This window comes from Eptatretus burgeri, chromosome 5, assembly GCF_056783735.1.
Source record: "Eptatretus burgeri isolate ZD-2024b chromosome 5, Ebu_testis_v1, whole genome shotgun sequence".
In the NCBI taxonomy this organism is placed as follows: domain Eukaryota; kingdom Metazoa; phylum Chordata; class Myxini; order Myxiniformes; family Myxinidae; genus Eptatretus; species Eptatretus burgeri.
In genome coordinates, this window is record NC_140965.1 from 88135176 (window position 1) to 88158465 (window position 23290).

At 34.3% G+C, this 23290-nt stretch overlaps 1 long non-coding RNA gene across 1 annotated transcript; it reads left to right on the top strand.

Annotated features, from left to right (window-relative positions):
• Window positions 1-312: 312 nt before the first annotated feature.
• Window positions 313-20961, top strand: LOC147026911 (uncharacterized). The gene is made up of 5 exons (XR_015058560.1): window positions 313-429; window positions 529-618; window positions 705-791; window positions 18976-19045; window positions 20828-20961. It is a non-coding gene; the product is annotated as an uncharacterized LOC147026911 (long non-coding RNA).
• Window positions 20962-23290: the final 2329 nt, after the last annotated feature.

The window sequence follows — 23290 nt, forward strand, 5'->3', positions numbered from 1 at the left end:
GGTGATCATGCTGCTACGAAACTTCGACCAGCAGAGCGGGCACTGCAATGGCTCAAGGTACGTCATCCATAAGATCCTTCAAAATCTGTTGGTTGCAAAATCTGTGAAGGGTGTCAAATCTGGACGCACATTGCTCATTCCACGTATAACCTTGAGTCCATCTGACATGTTCCCGATCACTATGCGGCGTCGGCAGTTTCCGGTACGGCCCTGCTTTGCCATGACTGTGAATAAATCCCAAGGACAGTCGCTACACCGTGTTGGGGTCTTCTGCACAAGAGACTTTTTCAGCCATGGTCAGTTCTACGTGGCGGCCAGTAGGGTTGGCAGATCCAGCGGCCTCCGCATTCTTGCCTTGGACGAGGAAACAAAGAAGAAGTGCCGTTTCCTCAGCAATGTTGTTTATGAAGAGGTGCTAACGAGATAAAGGTGTGTACATGTAGACAATTTTTATTAATATTTATTGAAGAAAAATTGTGCCGAAAATAATTTGTCAAAAAAAGTGCACAACTCTTTTTTGTTTCCAAGTGTCAAAACGGTGTGGTGTAGCCTTTGGAAGTGTTAAGGAATTCAGCTCTACTCAACATGCTTGCCAACGAAATACATCTCAATTTCGTGGTATGCTTTGCAAACTTTTTTTTTTTAAACCATTTTCAAACTAAAACAATTCGAACAGGGAATACCTAATGACACTGTACTTTCAGGTCTCCTACAAATCCTTCCCTGTCGCCTCAACGTAGGAGCGGCAATGGTCAATGGCAGCGAATGTCATGGCTGGCAAAGACAGGGAGGTAAACTTGATTTTAATTCACTATGTGTGTGTAAGTATCACAGCAGTTGTTACTTCAATGCAAGCGATAATTCGTGGAATACATGTGAACATTGGTATGGGCACGCACTATCTCTCTATAATTCCAGCAATCTCTGTGTGTCTGTCTCTGTGACCGCTGTTTCTCGACAACCACTGGTCCAATCTAATTGAAACTTGCCAGGTATATTTCTGGGGACCTGAGTATGTGCCTTTTCAAGGTTTGATATTAATCGGACAAGTGGTTCCCAAGTTATGGCCATTTATTTACCAAACCAATGACAGGGCACATTACTGCGTAGGCGTGGCCGATGGGGAAATGGCGCCTTTGTTACCAATGACAGGACACGTTGCTTGGCGTTTTGCACCCACAGTATCTATAATTCCAGCAATCTATGTTTGTTTGCCTTTCAAAAGTTTTGAAATTAATCGGACAAGTGCTTCCCAAGTTATGACCAAGTTAGAGCGCGTTACAACGTACGGACTTCCAGATAGTGATGACTTACTGTATTATAATAATTTCTCGATTTCTTCTGCACATTTATAGATAAACATAATACCCCAATCCAGTCGGCATTTACGAGAGCGAAGGAACGACCTGTGTCGTTGTTTCAAAGTTTGTTTTTTTTTGCACGTACGGCCACGTAGTTATATATATATATATATATATATATATATATATATATATATATATATATATATATATATATATATATATATATATATATATATATATATATATATACATATAAATAAATATATATATATATACATATATATATATATATATATATATACATATATACATATATATATATACATATATATATATACATACATATATATATACATACATATATATATATACATATATATATATACATATATATATATATACATAAGTAGGGTGAATATGATGGTTCTAGCTCACTTTTCCCCATGTAAATGAATGGGGGATTTTCAGCGATTCCCTTTTTTTTTCCCCTAAAAATAAAACCCTTTTTATCCGTTTTTGCGTGCTGTGCAGGGGTTTGGTTTTGTGGTCGGATGCCCTTCCTGGACGCCTCTTACAGGGGATATGGTACACCTATTCTAACCGGGGCATACACCGGGACCAGTATACTGGCCTCAGGATGACAGGCTGAGTCAACCCCCTGGTGTTAATTCAGCAGCTGAGCGGGATTCGAACTCGGGACACTGGGATCCCAAGCCGCCACCCTAACCACTAAGCCAACACCAGGCTTTGTATATATATAACCAGGCTATCCCAAGGTATATTTATTTGTCTCCCTTTAACCTGGAGGTTGAACCTCATTGAATTGAACACCTGGGGGTTGAACAGCTCACTCATTGAACCTATAAAGATTTGTTCATTCTCAAATTCCTTCAATAGTTTAATTTTCTTGCACAATAATCCCCATCTAAAATATTGACAAACAAAACATTTGAATCTTTATATTTTTAAGATAATTCCTTTGTGCCATTACGAAATGATAAACTTCTTAATGCCTCATCTGACCACCGCCTGAGTTGCAAATCATTTTTGTGTATAAACCACGCCATAAAAAAAGTTTTGTTTCAAATGTTTTCAGTTCATGCCGTGAAAATGAGGAAGTGTTTTTTGACACGGTCGTGTTGTGTGGTTTTAGACAGTCATGCTGTGAAAAAATAGGAACTATTCTGTGAGACAAGGTCTCGTGTTTATATTTTATCTCAGAACACGAACTGAAAACATTTGAATCGAAACCATTTTAAGTATGTTTTGTAAATGATTCATACAATCGCCCAGTTATTTTCCAAGCTGTCATTTCCTGTGGCCGCACCCAATGTTTCGGGGAATTTTCTCATTGTAAGCCTTATAAGTGATTCACCAGACAAAGTTTCTGCCAGACGGGATTTCATTTTTACAACTGACGCATGAACGATATTTCTTCCGATGAAGCCAACAGCCCACTACAGAGTTGGTAAGTTTGTGTATGCTTTTCTTTGAACGATGAAGCAAATGATTATTAATTAAATCATGATAATTCTGATATATATATATATTTTTTTCCCTGACAGGGCATTGGAAGAAATTGAGTTTACGTATCACGACGTGGTTCATGAAATTAATACTCTTATTGAAGAGATCAATGATTTTAGAAGAGAATTGAAAGACATTTTCAATGAGTGGCACGAAGTCTTATCACGTCCCTATCATCTCGAAGGAATTAAAACTAATGGTGAGACACGTGTGTGTGTGTGTCTGTCTTCCTACTCACTCTCTCTCTGCTCTTATTGAAGAGATCAATGATTTATAATGACCGGTCTCTGATCTCGAATGAATTAAACCAATGGTGAGACACGTGTGTCTATGTGTGTCTATGTGTGTGTGTGTGTGTGTGTCTGTGTGTCTGTGTGTGTGTGTGTGTGTGTGTCTCTTCATCTATACCCTTGACTTATTTTTTTTTTTTTTTCAGCACTATCGCACAACATCAGCTGTTGAAGCAATCTTGTACAACACATGATTTTCTGGAGGTAAATATTTCTGAATTATTATTAATATCACTCTCTTTAGAATGTCGTCTAATGTTGGTTGCATTATTAGTTTGAACGCGGTTTTGTCAGTACACTGGAATTAATTTTATTGACCTTGAAAGGATGACAGGCTGAGTCGGCCTCCTGGTGTGTTAATTCAGTGGTCAACGAGGCTTACTCATATTACCATGTAATTATTATCCACTTTTTGTTTCAAAACAGAATATGGTGTCTGAGTTTCAAATCACAAGACATCTGGAGAAGATTGCTGGGAAAGATTATACATTCTCGCAAGAATGAATATTTAATATTTTCAATATTAATAAATTATATTTGTTTTGTATACAATTACTTGATTCTGAATTACAAGAAGAGGATCAAAACATGAAGGGATAGCGCTTCACCATCACTCCCCTCATCCCATCCCTCCTCCCCATGTGTGTGTGGGGAAGGGTGGGGGTGGGATGAGGGAGGTGGTGGGTCAAAGGTGGGGGCGCACAGGGGGATGAGGGGGTGGGGCTTGTGTGGGAGGGGCTTGTGTGGGCGGGGCTTTGGTGGGGCTTGTGTGGGCGGGTGTGGGGGCTTGTGTGGGAGGGGTTTATGGTGGGTGTGTGTGTGGGCGGGGTTTATGTGGGTGGGGCTTGTGTGGGAGGGGTTTATGTGGGTGGGGCTTATGGGGGCGGGGTTTATGTGGGCAGGGGCGAATGTGGATGAGGTTTGTGTGGATCAATGGATGGGTGGAGAGATGGGTGGATGGGTGGATGAGTGGAGCTTGTGTGATGGGTGGATAATTTTTTAATTAAATAAACATGTTGTGTGTGGGGAACCAATTAACTAATCACCAATTATGCGTGAATATGGGTGAGCTTGTGTGTGGAGCTTGTGTGGAGTCAGGAGCTTGTGTGAGCTTGTGTGGAGCTTGTGTGGGGTTTGTGTGGGAGGGTTTATGTGGGTGGGGCTTGTGTGGGTGGAGTCAAAAGGGGCGGAGTCAAAAATTTCACTTATTGAGCTTGTGGGGTTTGTGTGTGGTGGGGCTTGTGTGGGTGGAGTCAAAAAGGGGCGTTTGAGTCAAAAATTTCAATTTATCTTTGTCTTTTGTAATTCCTGTGAATAAAATGAACCTAAAATCTCTTCCCCTTCCAAATCATATATTTTATAAGTCCAAGGAACCGTATCTATTACATCAACAATTTTAAAAAGTTCTTTCGTCCATCGTTCAGTAAAACCCTTTTCAAAATGAGATTTCCACCTATATATTCTTACGATATCACCAACTTTGAACTTAGGTTTTCTGACATTAATCTCTTTTTCATATTTTAATTTTGTAAATGTTTCTGATGGCTTCATATTCGTTGACGTGTGAATCGTGTCATTATACTTATCCACAATATCCTGAATAAAAGATAACCATTGTTGTGAACCGAGTTGTGTGAATTTTTTATATAGTCTCTCTTTAAGGTACGATTAAAACGTTTCAACAACAACTGCCTTCCTTCATTAAAGGTACTGTATAATGTAATACTGTTATTTTTTAGAAAATTCATAAATGTCTTGTTATAAAACTCTACCCTCATCAGTCCACAATTTTTTAGGTTTTCTACTTTTATTAAATATCTGTTGAAAAGCTAACATAAGAGTATTACCTGTTTTGTTTTTTAAAGGGACAACCCACGATATCTACTCCTCAAATCAATAACGGTTAAAGCATACTTGTACCCCTTATCATTATTGAGTTCAATCAAATCAGCAGACCAGATATAATCAACTTCCTTGGAATAAACTTTTCCTTCTCTGAAACTTTGTGAATATTGGTTTATGTAATTCATCAGCTAATTGCTCTTCAGTCTTAATGGCATCATTAGAGCCTATGAGTTTTTTGAATTTCCAAGTCCAAGTTTCAATTTAGCACTAATCATCTTCTTCACGATGAACCTATCAACTTTTTCTCTCAAGGTTGGATTTTGTATCAGAGACAAATTATACAACATTTCTCTATCGGCTTCATGCTTTTCTTCCAACGTTGTGGTATTCCCATAATCAATATCGTGTCTCATGCACACTTCATCAACTCTATTGATTGGTTTACTCCAGGATTTAGGATTGTCTGCCTCATCTAATCTTTTATCCAAGTTTGTGCCTGACCACAGAAAGAATACCCTGAAGATGTAATTCCCTGGTATTCCAGTAGTTGTAAATTTACTTCCTGATAAAACTTTTGTATATCTCCTCCGAGTTTGTGTTTGGAGATAAATTGATTTTTTTTGAACCACACACCGAACATATACCTTTTGGATAACCCTGTTATTTTTACCTTTAATATATTAAATATTTTTAGTATTAGTTTTCTTTTACATTTGAGACAATAACTCATTTATTTATGAGAAAAAATTCCTGCAGAGTGCAAAAACCTTTTAGTTTCCAACATGCACATTTGAATCTTAATTTTTAAAACATAAAGAATCCTTAGAAATGCCTTCACTCTCTCCTCCATTTATTTAAGAAAAACTTGAATTAAATGAATGGCTTGACGATGTCAATAGTCTTGAAGAAAATATTGCAAATAGACTTGTCAATTCTTTGTTTTCCTCCTCGGTGGGTTGAGTTATTTTCTGTAATACCTCTATTCTTTTTGAATCTCACTGGTTTCCATATTTTGATATTTATTCATTCTCTCTCTTCCTCCCTCTCTCTCTTCTCTCTTCCTCCCTCTCTCTATTCTCTCTTCCTCCTTCTCTTCTTCTCCCTCTCTTCTTCAACTCCTTCCTCATCCCTTACTATACTTGAATCGCTTACACCCCATAGAATATTATACATATATTCATCAGGATTTCTTGTTATTCCTGTATCCAAAATAATTTTTTTTACAACAGGAAACCAATAAAATTTCTTTTGAATTTCTAAAAGAGCCTTACCTTTTCTTAACCTTATAATTTTTCATTATTTAACATTCTAATTAAATCTAAAGTTGTCGGTTTATCAACATCAGCATAATGCCAATCTTTTATTGAAAATACCTCATTCTTATGTTGTAGAACATATTTATTAAAATACCGAATACCCTTTTCTTGAAGGTATGCTTGGACACAGAAATGATAATTTTCTTGAAGCCTTCTTGCTGTCATTTATGTATTAGAAATATATGTTAGAATAATATTATGGCACCTAAACACCTCCCCATCTTCCCATAGTTAAATCATTTTGTATTTCCTTACTTATTATATATAATCCTGTTTTTTCTGTTTTCATGAGATAAACAAGGGCAAAACCATTATTATATTTACCCTTATTAAATTCTTTTATTTGTTGTTTACTAATCGTGGCTCCACAAAACTCATTCTCGATACCAAGTGGATAATATTCTTCCTTACGAGACTGATTTAATTGTTCCAGGTCTTCGAGGTTAATTTTAAATGACCAATTATACCCTAAATCATTCATATCATACCCCATTGTTCTATTCTCATACAAACGATACTGCTCTTCTTTATAAAAATTTATTTTAATTCGAACTCCGTGAATTCTGTATGACCTGAGATAATATCAACACTTCTGTATCTTTGGAATACACAGCTTTATTTAAGGATATATATTGTGATAAATCGCTAATCTCACCAAGTCATTCGGCCAGTTGGGCTTGATAATTTTTTAATTTAAAAGCATTTTTCATGTTAATATTTTGGGTTATATTATATTTATGTCGTTCAGCCTGTGCCTTTGTGTAATAATTTGATAAATCAATATCCAGTTCTTGAGATACACCAAAGATAGAACCATCTTTACCAACATAAGTCATTTATATTAGATTAAAAATAATATCATAAAATTTTATATTTTTGTTGAGTTGAAATAACACATATAGACATAATTGACCACAACACTTGGAATTTAATTCTTGGACTTGAAATGTTTGATAAACACCATTCTGTAAGAATTTTATAACTTCAACAGGTGGTGGAAGGCCAAAACTATCAAAATAATATTTGTCTTGACTATTAAAAATACAAACCCAATGAGAACCGTTCCCATTATTATCTTCTAAGTTCATAATAATATTCTTTGTATGTTTCGGCACATTTGTTAATTCATCTCTCATACAAATAACCACATTTTGAATTTTTAATTTCTTACAATATTTGGCAAGTTGTAAATTTGATGTATTCTTTCCAAATTCTTTCAACCACTCATCAATGCTCATTTATTTATTAGAAAGATATAATCCATTACCTCTTTTCGTTAATTTTACACCTGCTTGTGCAATAGAAGAAAGCATATCTCCAACTAACAATCTCGCTTTATCAGGCAGACCTTCAAGTTTTTCAGCAAAATCTACAATTACGCCACTTCCACTAATTTGTTTCTCCAACTCTTTGTTATGTCTTTCCAATTTTTTGAGCCTGAGTTGAGCCTTCCTTTCTGGCAGTTTTCACCGCTGTTGAAATACCACCACAATGCTCCAACCGCACTTAAACCAGCAAATAAAGGAATTAGAAATGGGAGAAATCCTCCACTCGCTCTCTTATTGAATATTTTTTTCAACATTGGTTTTGTCATTTTAATTTTAAGTGAGCCAGTGTCATTCAAGATTTTAACCTGTTCTCTTGTGAGCAAAACATCAATTTACTGCTCCTTTTCTCTGAATTGTATTAACGTTAATCGTAAGGCTTTTGATTTTGAACACAAGATGATAGTTTATGAAGATTGATTTGATTAACATATACCCCAGTTGGTACTTTGCCACTCATTTATTTAACAAAAAATTATGTGAGACTAATCATCACACCATTATCTGTATTAATCTGCAATTCTGTTTCTTCCAAAAGCAAACAATATGTATCAACTTCTTCACTCTCTCCTCTTTTCAATGTATAGGGAAGTATCCACTGATTAGACTTTTATAGTTTCCTTTGCGCGCTACAGGTCAAACGCATAGATTGTATACAAACTTTTAAATGCTGTCATATCCAAAATAGGTTCTTTATTTCCATTACTTTCACACACCTTTTTGGTAAGACTTGTATGCTTCAGCAAAATCATTTTTTTCCCAATTAATTTCCAATCTATCTCGTGGATAATATGTTCCATCTAGAGAAACGCGAAGTTGTTTCACCTTAGCATTATCACTCAATGCATTATTCTTATCAGTCGCAGTATCACCATCTGGCTTTTTAAAAATGATCCACAGATATCGTGGCTTTCCTTCCAGAACACCCAAATTTCACGGGTAAGTAGTTTGATTGAGTTTAACGTGTTGACATCTTCTTTGAGGTATGATACACTGAGTGGTTTCTTTGAGTTAAGTCTTCGATTCAACATCTCTTCTGTTTTAAGATTAGGAGTATATTCACTGATATACCAACTCATCTCCTCAATTACAAATTTATTCTGATCACCAAAAGCATTACCAACACCAAAAAGCAATCTATTTTCATTATCATTCCTTTGTAGTTGAAATCTAATTTTGAGACCATACAGAACTTTATCATGATCACAAAATCCAAATATACCTTTAAGAGGAACTGCCACAGTAAAACTATTTTCTGCTTTTGTATCATCATTATACATTCCTTTCCTTTGAGTATACCCAGGGTCTGTGTTTGTTCCCGTTGACATATCAGGAATAAAACCTTCGACAGACCCCTTTCCCATTCTATCACTGAATGTATAGAGTGTAAATTTTATCATTTCAGATACAGCAGAGACATAATCAACCGCTTCAACTTCTTGTGTTCCAATATACAAACGCACACTATCAAACATTTTCCAGAAGAAATCATTTACAAGTGTAGCGTTTGTGTTATTCCCAGCTTTAGTGAATTTAAATTTACACAACAAGAAACTTTTGGAGAGATTCAAATAGGTTTGTTGATTATTTATTTCAAAACTTTTGTACCATTCGTATTCCAGTCTGTTCCAGTTATTGCATTTACCTTGAAGTAATCTTCTTTTTTAGTGGAGTTTGAGATAATAATAGTATCATCCAAATCATAGATACTATCAATTGCTTCCATACTTGTATTTATTTAGGAAAAAAGATGTTAAAACTTTTGAAACCCTGATCCAAGTATTTGAATTATTTTCTGTCGCTCTTGGGGGGACAACTGAGTTTTGCCTTTCTTAATTTCTTTTATTGCTTGTAATTTATGAGATTCCTTCTGAGCATCTTTTATACTCTTTACAGCACCTGCTACATTTCCCACAGCAGAAGCAGTTGAACCAATTAGATCTTTATGTTTAAGAATAGTTGAACCAATACCCATGAGAGTATCAATTATCCCATCTCCTCTAAATTGATGTCCAACACCCCTTTGTCTCTTAGGTTTATAGTATCCTCTACCAAGATACATACCTTCACCCTTGTAGTATGGGGAAAGGAACATCCCATCCCCTGTAATTATTTTATATTTTCCCAACTCGTGTTTCCTCACAATAACCATCGTGTGAATTCTGATGGATATAACTTCTCCATTAAAAGAAATCACACGATTATCTTGGTCGGTTATCCTAAAATTTACTCTGTGTATGGTTTTTCCTGACACAGGTAGATAAACCAAATTTTGGGTTCCATATTGAATTTATAACCAATTGGGGTTGAGTATGCGCTGAATGAAAATATTGTATTTGTTTTTTCCCATCATTATAAGCACCATCAATCAAATCACAGTGAATTAACACCGAATTTATTCCTGAGGATATTTGAATGACATTATCACTGTAAAACGTCCCATTAGTTTCAATCTTTTTGAGGAGAAATCCAATAACTCTCTAAATGAATTATCAATTGTGAAATCAACCTTGTAGTTATTTTTAACTTTAATCGTTGATTTTGAAGTATGTTTTTGAATGTTTATAACAATATTTTTTGTTTCATCACCCTGTTCTTTCATAAGACTTTTAATTTCGAAGATATTTGAGAAATCTCATATGCTCCGGGTGAGACTGTTATCGTTTTGTATCCACTTCCGGGATTATAACTAAACTTGTCATTTTTATCAGTTATATTAAATAAGGTATTATAAGTTTCCATGGACAATAAAGATGCCTCATATTCTTTTGTTGTGTCAAGTTGTAGTGGGTATGGGAATGAAGATGTGTGGTCGCTTGTTGTGAAATTGAAACTAAGGATTGTGCTTCATCTTATTTAATATGAGATAAAATGTCTTTATATTGACATTTATTAATTATTTTCATGTTCATCAACTGGTCTAAAATGGCTGATGCTTCATTAAAACAATTGTTATTTCCAGCCTTCTGACTGCCTAACAACAATAACAGTCTATTAACTAATTGCGATGGGTCATTTGGAAGAAAACTAACACCTGAACCAAGGATACTTAAAGCCTGAATAATGTGTTTCTCCTTCTCATTCTTCCTACTTTTACCAGAAAGAATAACCTTATAATTTAGAGTGTTCAACAAATCAATATATACTCTATCATCATTATTTTCCATATCCAATGGTTTATCAATATACTTTGATTCATCCCTCACAGTTGAACCTTGTCTTCCATCTTTTGTGAGAAGAAACATTAATCTCGGAGTTAGTTTAACAGGAGGTTGAGCAGAACTTAAGAACCTTAATTCATCATTAAATATCAATACCTTTTCTTTAACAAGATGAAATATTGCTGGTTGTTCTGTTGGAATGAGTCCTGCTTTGGTTTTTGAATCCGCTGAATATTCATTGTTTTGAACAGCATTCACAATATAATCAGGGGGTTGATTAATCTCTTCCAGTTGTTGAAATAAACCTTCATCATCATATTCTAATTCTCCTAAATGCTCTAATTCTTCCTCCGTCATTTGACTGAAATCTTTTAACATTTGGAGCTTTCTGGGAGTATATTCTACTGTGGGAACTGTGGAAACATCTTTCATTTTTTCTTGGGAAGTTTTTAAAAGTGGTTTAAAAAATTTCTCTTGTTTTCTTTCAAATGCTTCTTCACTGCTAGTTTCTGTCTGCTTTCTTCTTATGTCTTCCTGCTGTTTTACAACTTTTGAAACCAACTCTTGATGTTCCCTAAATCTTCTTGCTCTTTCTTTCGCATCCATTTATTTATTGAAAAATATCATTTAATATCTCATCTTGTTTCACAACAATATATTTATATTTTTCAGTCGTGTGTGTTTCATGTAATCCCCAAATTTCTTTTTACTACATAATGTAGAACAATTATCTCTCCAAAAATTATTGATATCTATTGAATTTAACTTGAATAAAATAAAAGTATTAGCATTGTTTCTGATGGAACGACGAGGAAGTTGAAAGTACGATTGACTAAGATAAATACAATTACAAGAAGAATGTCTCCTCTTGTGTAGTAGCTGTCCATTACCGTTTGGTTTCTCTCATTAACACAATCATCAAAGATAACGAGGTTCTTTTTTGATTTATCCAAATCTTGGGAGACGGTATATCATCCGTATTATCACTAAGAATACAAGTTATAGGATTTGATTTCTTTTACATCTCTGTGTATCACAAAATAGTTGAATTATATCTTCAATGTTATAATCATTTAGGTTTTTTTGACGTTTAAATAAACCGATTATATCTTCTTTTGAAGACCAGCATTAAAACCTTGTGAGAGTAGTTGATACTCTGGTTGAAAACTCGACTTTGTGAAAATTATTAAATTGTCATAATCTAAAAAGTTGGGAGTGAGGAGCATTTTTAAAAGTAAGCAGGTTTTTCCACATCCACTTGAACCAACTATGAGACATCTTAATGAATTTGGGAGATTTTTATGGTTGTTAAATTTTATCTTATTTTCCCAAATAGGTAAAAATCATTCATTTTTTTCATTTATATATTTGAAAAACAGGTTATTTAATTTATTATTGGCTTTTTAGAAACTCTATATTTTATCCTAAGTTCAGGTTTAATTTCAAGATAATCCATTATTTTATTTATACAATATCTTGTGTTGATATTTCCTGAAAATTACATCCATGAATAATATACAACACCAATCCTTTGAACATTTCTCTTATACGCTCAGTTTCTTCCTTGTAAGGAAAGGTGTGTTATCATCCTCATACTTTACATTCATTTCTCTAATCAATCTTGTAAAGTAATTCATTTTTGGTGTAAATCTAAAAGAATTATTTTCCTTTTATATTTTTTATTATCATTAATTAGACGATAATCACAGAATATACATTGCTTATAGGCTTTTGACTCTGTCTTTAATCCCTGTCTTTCACACGCACGACACTTCTCAAATTTGTCATATGGTGCAGCAGGAAAGTCTAGCATATTTATAAAGTAAAACTTTACTTAAACTGAAGTTCATCTATACTTTGCGTTGTATATTCCCATGGATATCGGTATACTTTATTTCATTATCAGATTCAACGACAACATTTTTTATATTAAAGGTACTTTTAAAATTATCTTTAACTACTATTGCAGGAAATGTCATTACACGTGATATATTAACATCCTTTATTTCATCAGGATTTACATCTTAGGGTTGTTGAAAAAATACAAATTTCTCCTTGCATATTACAGATGGTCTTATCTTTTCTTCTAAAGCTTCATCCATAAGGTTTTTGTTCTTTGATACTTTTTCTTGTTTCATTGCTTTTTCTAGTTTTGAATATATTACTAGAAGGAGAGGAGAAACTTTTGTTAGAGATACTTTAATTGATGTTCTACCAGGTATACTAAAAGCCCTTCCACTGAAGGAAATTGAAGAACTCATATTATTTACCATAATAGTTTTTATCCAATAGTTGTTATATTTATCTTTGTTCAATTTTACATCCTTGACATATTTCTCAGTATCTTTAACAGATGAAGAGATTGATTGAAACTTGTCTTTTGTGTCTTGAAACATTGTATTTATTAAGTGAAAAAGTTGGAGGATAAAATGGTTTTAAGCACAGATTCACCTTGTAAACAAACGAAATTTTCATCAAGAAAATTTTAGTTTAAGCAAAGTTTTTATTCTATAAATATGGTGAATACAACGTACTGCGATGTTTGTAATCACGAATATAAACATTATAGAAAACACCTCCGAACCAACAAACACACATTTAATCTGTTTCATAAAATATCTCCTCTTGAGTTGGAAAGAAAACATTGTGATATCTGTTCAAAGGATGTTTTGAAGAGTAGTTATAATAAACATCTTCAATCACAAAAACACAAGAAAAATGAGTTTAAAGTAAAGGGAGACTATTATATTGAAAACACTGATGGGGCATTTAAAGGGCATATAAAAATAAGGATTTTTCAATTTGGAGAACCCGGTCCATCATCAATAGCTGAATCAATTGAAATAGTGAAACCTGATGTTGAAAATTTTATTAAAAAGACATTAAAAGAAATGAAAACTTTAAAGTTTTATATGGGAGTGAAATGAATATGAAAAGACAAGATGAAGAACAAACTCCTTATATGAGAACAGATCTTCATTTTATAACATCATTTCAAGATTTTTTGAATAGTGGGTTTATGAAGAACTATCAAGACAAGAGGAGGATGTTGATAATACAGTGGTAGGAAGTGAATTCAATATTAAAAAATCATCTTTTAGATATACACATTCTAAAATCAAACCTCTTAAAGCTTCTTCTTATATTGAATTACCAAAAGAAATAAAACTAAAGAAGGCAGTTGTTAATATTAAGAACAATGATAATAAATGTTTTCTCTGGTCTGTTCTTGCTCACTTTCATCCACCAAAATGTAATTCAGAAAGAGTAAAACAATATATGAAATATGAGAATACCTTAGACATTAAAGATTTTAAATTCCCAATGCCACTAACAGATATTCCTAAATTTGAGAAAAAGAATAATCTTTCTATTAATGTATATGGATTAACGGATACAAACAAAGTTCAAATATTAAAAATTTCAAACAACTATAAAAATGAAGAAACACACATTGATCTTTTATATTTTAGTGTTGGAAAGAATTCACATTACACATACATCAATAATTTATCAAGATTAATCTCTTCTCAGGTATTCAGAAGAGCAAATAAAATATATCCTTGTGTTTATGTCTTAATTCATTTCATACAAAAGAATCCATTAGAACAACATTCAAAATATTGTAGTAATCATAAATCAGCTGTAATTACAATGCCGAAACCTGGTGAAAAGATTTCTTTTGAAGATTATAATAAATCTTTCATGCACCCATTTGTGATATACGCTGATTTTGAGTGTATCCTTAAAAAGATAAATACTGCTTCTCCTAATCCAAAAGAATCATATACAAATAAATATCAAAACATATTCCTTGTGGTTTCTGTTATTATATCAAATCATCTGTTGGAGAAAAGTATAACAAACTTGAACATTATCGTGGAAAAAGCTTCACAAGAGTTTGTAAAACGATTAGAAAAGGATTGTATAAGACTCACTAAATTAATGAAAGAAACAAATGAACCGATGAAATTAACCAAAGAAGAAAATTAGAAATTAGAAAGAACAATATCTGTCATATTTGTGAGGGGGAAATTAAGGAGTCTAAAGTTAGGGATCATTGTCATCTTACTGGTAAATATAGAGGTCCCATTTCATTTCTGTTGTAATCTTAATTATAAATTACCTTCTTTTATTCCAGTCTTTCTTCACAACAGCGCCAACTATGATACACATCTATTTACAAAATGAACTTTCAAAAACACCAGGGAATATTTCTGCTATAACAAACACAAGTCAAAAGTATATTTCATTTTCAAAATGATATTCACAAACCTATAACTCGTATTAGGTTTTTAGATTCTTACAAGTTTATGGGAACACCACTAGCCTACCTCGCATCAAATCTAAGCTCCACGGACTCTTTTCCAAATCTTAATTCATTCTTTCCAAAAGAGGAAATTCTCACTAAAGAGGAAATTCAGATTAAAGAGAGAATTCAAAGTAAAGAGGAAACTGTAATTAATGAAGAAATTCTAACTGAAGATGAAATTCTAATCATAAAGAAAATTCGAACAATGAATGAAATTCTAACTAAAGAGGAAATTCTGATTAAAGATGAAATTTGATTAAAGAAGGAATTTTACGAGAGAGGAAATTCAAACAAGGAATGAAATTCAAAGTAAAGAGAAAATTCTTACAAGTAAGGGAATTTATCCTTATGATTATATGGATTCATTTATGAGATTTAAAGAAACACAACTTCCATCAAAAGAAAGTTTCTATAATAACCTTTATGAAGAAGAGATAAGTGATAAGGAATATAAACACGCACAAGAAATATGGAAATTATTTAAGATAAAGAAACTTGAAGAATATCACGATTTATATCTAAAAACAGATGTTTTATTGTTAGCTGATGTGTTTGAGGCTTTTAGAACACTCTGTCATAATAAAAATTGTTATGGATTAGACCCTGCCCACTATTTCACAGCTCCTGGTTTAGCTTGGAGTGCAATGTTGAAAATGACAAAACAAGATATAGATTTAATCAGTGATGTGGATATGCTTTGATGATTGGAGAAGTCCAAGAGAGGTGGAATATCACAAGTATGTTCAAAAAGATATGCTAAAGCAAATAATAAATATCTTCCAAATTATGATAGTGAAAAAGATAGTAATTATTTGATGTATTTTGATGCTAATAATTTGTATGGATGGGCAATGTCTCAATCTCTACCTTATGGTAAATTAGAGTGGGTGGAAGAAAAGGATTATGAAAAGGCTTTGATGAATATTGTTATTTCTTCTCAAGAGGAATTGAATGACGAAGAAGAAGGTTATTATTTTGAAGTTGATTTGAGGTACCCGAGTGTTCTTCATAATAAGCATAAAGACCTTCCTTTGCATGTGAGAAAGAAACCCCAAAGAAAGAATGGTTCAGTGATTATCATAAAAGTTTTAATATTAAAGGCAAATCAACAGAAAAGTTATTAACAACATTCTATGATAAAGAGGGATATGTTTTACATCAGAGAAGCTTAAAACAGTTTTTGAGAGAAGGATTGAGAGTAGCTAAAATTCATAGAGTTTTAAAATTTAAACAAAGTCCTTGGGTGAAAAAGTATATTCAATTCAATACAGATATGAGAGCAAATACAAAAGTAAAATTTGAAGGGGACTTTATAAATTAATGAATAATGCTGTATTTGGAAAGACTATGGAAAATGTTAGAAACAGGCAAAACATTAGATTCGCAACATCTTGGAAAGAAGCTTCGAGATTGATAAATAAACCAAGTTTTGAGAGAGAAGAGGTTTTTTCAGAGAACTTTTCTGCAATTCATATGAAAAAGGAAAGTATTGTAATGGATAAACCAATTTATATTGGAACAGCAGTTCTTGATTTATCAAAGATATTGATGTATGATTATTTGTATAATGACTTAAAGAAAGAGTATGGTGAAAATGTTTCATTGTTGTATATGGACACTGATAGTTTTATCCTAGATATAAAACTGATGATGTTTATGAAGATATGAAGAAAAATATTGGAGTATATGATACAAGTAATTTCAGCAAGAAGAGTGAGTTATTTTCCAAAAAGAATGAAAAGGTTATTGGTAAGTTTAAGGATGAGTTGGGTGGAAAAGTAATGAGTGAGTTTATTGGATTGAGAGCAAAGGCATATGCTTATAAGTATGGTGATCAGATTGATAAGAGGTTAAAGGGAATAAAGAAATATGTAATAAAGAAATCAATAACTTTTAGAAATTATTATAATTGTTTGATGAATAAGAAAGAAGAATACAGGAAAATGAATACAATAAGAAGTTATAAACATAACATATATAGTGAAGAAGTAAATAAAAAGGCATTAGGAGCCTTTGATGATAAGAGATTTATTTTAGATAATGGAATAGATTGTGTTCCATATGGATATTGTATGATAGAGTGTATAAAATAGATTGCGTTTTAACGATGGGAAGAAGGGTTAGGGTTTTTTAAGGGCTACCGCCGCGTTTTTTTTTTTTTTTCACAATATATAAATGGTTAAACCAAGTATTAATCAAACTAAAGACTGGAGAAAATCTCAGTCTTGGTATATAAATGGAAAACATAATGAATGTGAAAAATATCAAATAAGTCTTATTGAAAAATAACTAAAACAAAGGTAAATAAAACAAATAAGCGAATCAATTTAAAAAGTAGTAAGTTAGAGGATGTAAAGAAAAAAATGAATATCCTTGAATGGACTGAAAACTTTGATGGTTATCAATTGAACAATGAAAAACAATTTACTATAATCTCAAAATGATATGTGGCTCAGGAGGTGGTCAGATGAGAGCATTAAGAGAAGTTTATCATTTCAGTAATGGCACAAAAGGGGTATCTTAAAAAATATAAAGATTCAAATGTTTTGTTTGTCAATATTTTAGATGGGGATTATTGTGCAAAGAAAATTAAACTATTGAAGGAATTTGAGAATGAACAAATCTTTATAGGTTCAATGAGTGAGCTGTTCAACCCCCAGGTGTTCAATTCAATGAGGTTCAACCTCCAGGTTAAAGGGGAGACAAATAAATATACCTTGGGATAGCCTGGTTATATATATACAAAGCCTGGTGTTGGCTTAGTGGTTAGGGTGGCGGCTTGGGATCCCAGTGTCCCGAGTTCGAATCCCGCTCAGCTGCTGAATTAACACCAGGGGGTTGACTCAGCCTGTCATCCTGAGGCCAGTATACTGGTCCCGGTGTATGCCCCGGGTTAGAATAGGTGTACCATATCCCCTGTAAGAGGCGTCCAGGAAGGGCATCCGACCATAAACCAAACCCTGCACAGCAGGGAAAACGGATAAAAAGGGGTTTATTTTAGGGGAAAAAAAGGAATCGCTGAAAATCCCCCATTCATTTACATGGGGAAAAGTGAGCTAGAACCATCATATTCACCCTATTTACATATATATATATATATACATATATATATATATATACATATATACATATATATATATATATACACATATATATATATATACATATATATATATATATATTACACATATATATATATATACATATATATATATATACATATATATACATATATATATATATACATATATATATATATACATATATATATATACATATATATATATATACATATATATATATACATATATATATATATACATATATATATATATATATATATATATATATATACATATATATATATACATATATATATATATATATATACATATATATATATATATATATATATATATATATATATATATATACATATATATATACATATATATATACATATATATATATATATATACATATATATATATACATATATATATATACATATATATATATACATATATATATATACATATATATATATACATATATATATATACATATATATATATATATATATATATAATACATATACATATACATATATAAATAAATAATTATATTAGCTATATAAAATGTTTGTTATCTTGAAATTAACATTCATCTCACAAGGTTTGTTTTTCAATGTTACCTGCGCAAAGGATACTGTTGTTGGATTTGGATTATTTTACTTGATGTGCCCCAACAAGCATTTTCGGAGAATGCAAATTAAATGTTTTTTTTTCCTGTGTTCTGCACGTGGCTTGATTTGCCAGTTTATTTGGGAACGTGGCCCGATTTGTGAGTTTATTTGGGAGTGTGGCCTGATTTGCGAGTTTCTTCTTTGTTCCAGGAGGATCTGCAGTCATTGCCCTCGCTGCTGTTCGCTTCAATCCATTTGTGATTTCAGAGGATTCATGCAGGTAAAGAACTCCGATACTTCCAATTCCTGCAATTTGTCACTATTTTACCGTATCTTGGACTCTGCTCTTTTCCTTCTCTCGTTGACAGACACCACTGTGTTTCGACAAAAGGCAAAATAAAATAATATACATACCAGTTAATCATCTGGATTTTCCATCAAGAATAGCAAGGAGGTCCTTTTTGTTTGTGATTTTTTTTTTTCCAAAATGGCCACCGGCTTTTCCTACCTGAAAAATCAAGTACCTGACACCAGTCTTTTACCTCCACAGCCGACCGTCCATTGGGACCATACTCTGTATGGAGTGTCAGTGCTGCTGAGGTGGTCTCCTGGGATATTGAACACAATCCTGGACGGGACACCATTCCAACGCAGGATACTCAAATGGCTGAATTATCCTTGCAAGTCGGTGCTCATTTTGCCAACCTCGAGGAGATGATTGGCTGAGTCAACCCCACCTGGTATTAATTAAATGGCTGAGTGGAATTTGAACTCAGGACCCTAGGATCCCAAGCCCACCACCCTCACCATTTTGTCAAAACCCTTCCAACTGATCCCAAAAATAACATTACATTTCGCACATACCAGGCATTTCAGTTTTCTACCCACAAACAAATATGACATGGGTCATATATCTGGCATGAAAACAGAATATCCATAGATCCACCGCTTTGATCTGTACTGTCAGCCCTGTCTTCACGGGGTGGGTCGTCATTGTGATACAGTCGTTTGATGGCTGCTTGGAGATCCGGGCAGTCAGCCCGAGTGAAATGCCAGACTCGACGGCGCTGAGGTGGTTCTCCAATAACAGCCAGAGAGATGTTTACTTTGACAAGCACGTGGTCAGAAGAACCGATTGGAGTGGAGGAAGAACAGCAGATATTTTCAGGAATATTTGGTAAAATCAGATCCAGAAGAGCGGGAATACCGTTGAGATCCAGTTTGGGAAGTTGACCTATTGAGTCAGTCCCTTTAATAACAACGTATTTTTCGAGAAAATTTTTAGTTATTTGAAAAAAGAACAAGGGTACCAATATTTTTGGCCACAACTGAATCACGACGACACCCCACCCCGTGAAGACAGGGCCGACGGCACAGATCAAAGCAGTGGATCTATGGATATTCCAGATACACAAGTACATCAAAGCGAACGTCCACTTCTTCCCTTGTACCCCCATCATGTCATCGTTTCTGGTGCAATTTGAATATGAACAATTGAAGTCACAGGTAGGATTTAATTAAATTCATTGAAAATCTGTCATATCTCAAAATGGTTCCAAACATGCTGAAGGAAATCAAAATATTGATGGGTACACAAGTTTATTACAGATGATTTTGATTGGATGTGAATAAATTTGAGGAATGGACTTGTCAAAAGGTATACATAATTCCCCTCAGCCGAGTGTTGACTCAACGGTTAAGGTGTCTGACAAGATCTGAAGGTCTTGTGTTTGAGCCCCAATCGTTGTGTTGAATAATACAGGTGGGATGACTCAGCCTATCATTCTTCCGAGGTTGGCAAAATAGGTGCAAGCTCACTGGAAACAGGGGGAATTGCATCAGCAGGACAGCTGCCTCTCCCAGCAATGATGCAACCAGCAGCCACTGGCTTCATACAAAATGAAGACAATTCCCCTGAAAAAATATATTTCCTTTTGTCAGGAGATTTAATGAACATCTCATCAGCAGATACCATGATTAATGCAGAGGAATTATTTGTGTAAAAAGTTTAAACTACATTCAGGAGATGAAAATGCTTCTCTCTCTCACTACCAAACCACAGGATCAACAATTTCTCCATCTCGGTGGAGTCCAGTATGGGATACACTGGTACTCACAGAGCGAACGTGATGAGCCTGGAATCTGAAGACGCCAACAACTTTACAATAAAATACACATCATACGTTGAACCTCGACTTTCACTCAATGCTACAGCAGTCCTGCTCATCTGCATGACTGTTGTTGGTGTTCCAGCAAATGCCCTCGTGTTGGTGGTGTCTCTTCTCAGTCCATTCAAACACAGCGTGTCCTCAGTCTACATTGCAAACCTCGCCTGTGCGGATCTCCTCTTCCTCTCCATATCACCAGTCTGGGTTTGGTTTTACATTAGGAAGTGTTGTGCTATATTTGTTTGATCTTTGATCAGTACACGTTTTACATCAGCGTATTCTTCCTCATTGTGATTAGCGTCGATCGCTACATCGCCATGGTCTGGCCATTTGCAGCTATCCGATTGCGAACAATTACCCGGGCACGGGTCGTGGCTGTTGCTGTGTGGTTGTTTGCAGCTGTTCCAACATTGTTCATTCACTTTAACAAGAACACAATTTATACCAGCAATGATAACGGACAAAATTCTCATTCATATTTGGAATTTGAGATCTTTAGTTTTCACAGTTTTAGCATTTTTTCTACCACTACTATTCTTAGGCACTATAACAACGATCACTGCATCCAATTTGATGTGCCGACGTAGCATGTGCCCTCAATCCTCGATCTCAAAACATCGCCATTCACTGTGTTTATTGGTTGCAGTTGTTGTTGTATTCTTTATTTGCTGGTTCCCGTTGCAGTTTATCACATCTACACGTGGCCTGGTGGAGCAAACAGCTCTACCTTTCTCTGCATCCACTCGGAAATGGTTTCATCATCTCTTTTCCCAATACATTAATCTCACCGTGTGTCTGATATACCTCAACTGCTGCATTAACCCATTCCTGCACGCATTTGTCGGTCATTTTTTCCGTGAAAGTTTCAAAATCTTGTGGCAGCGACACTGTCCTTGACTAATTTATGGAAAAAGTCTCTCAAACACTTCAAGTTAAAGTGAAACCGAGAAAACCAATCATACCCTCGCCTTCTTCATCATAATTAAACACCCACATCTTTACCCCATCAAAACCCCCATTCCAGCATCTCACCCACCCCTATAAAACAGCCCTTGCCACCACTTCTCTACCCCAATCAAACACCCCACCTAATGGCTAATCATTCTCCCCCTCCAACCCAATCAAACAGCACTCCCTTTCAAACTACCACTTCACCCCAACGAAACACCTCCCCCTTTCCATTTCACCCTCCCTAATCAACCATCCCTCCACTTACTCCACCCACTCAAACAGACAACCCCCTTCCCTCCACTTCTACTTTAATTTACATTTTCTGAAGGTGTTTCACAGGCAGGGCTATTTTCATCAATGTTTGTGCCATCCAACAGATGAAAGTTAAGTCAGGCATCCTGTCTGCTGGCATGAAGTTGTGAATGTTGAAGACCACACAGTGTCCTTTGCCCATCACCGGCACCCTGAACAAATTCCTGCCCCGACTAACTTCAGGGCAAGCAATGGCAAACCACTTGTCGTATCACCCTTGTCAAGAAACCAAGGACCTGCATTCAGACAGAGCATACAATCAATCTTCTTAATCTCTTTTTCTTTTTACTCTTTTAACTCACAATTGCTATCTCTTATTTATTACTAGTGAGCCTGTTGGTCAATCGGCCAAAATTTTAATTGGTCTTCGCGGGCCTTGTGTGATTACCGGCCTCCTGGACTGCTTGAGCGTTCTCGCTTGCCTTTTCACCAAGCCCAGGGCAAGGATTATGCATTCGTTAGTAATAATGCCAAATAATATTATTATGATTGTGAACACTGTTTGTATATTAATAAATATATGCTTTGTTACAATGTTGCCATTATTTATTTTGTCATGAGAATGTCATGCTGTGGAAGAACGAATGAAGAACGAAACGAAGAACACCTCAACACGACATTTGTTTAAAACATGGGAATTATTCCAGGTCCTAATTACCCTAATTAACTCAGATCATGATTGTCATTTCGGTGCGTTACATTCCACATCAGAAAGCGCCAGAACTCCACAAAAAACACGACACACAACCTCTTCCATTTATAGCAGATATCCTCCCTTGTGTTGCCTTCTGGCATGGATGGTGTGCCTTTACATCCCTTTCACGTTCCTTCTTTAAAATTTCTGCATTCTCTGTTTCTTCTTCTCATTAGTTGCAGAACTCCTCAAATGAGGTACTCTTCAGGGTGGGCCTTCACTCACAAATTGGACTGTTTTTCCATGGTTTCTGTGATTTTTTTTGGAAGTTGAATCAAATCCTATCTGATTGATAGCGTATTCTGACATGTTGGAAGAAAAAATAATAATAAAAAAATCATCAAGTAATATTAATCTTCCTTTTGGGCACAAAGACAGCTTCCTGCACAATGGGCACAGG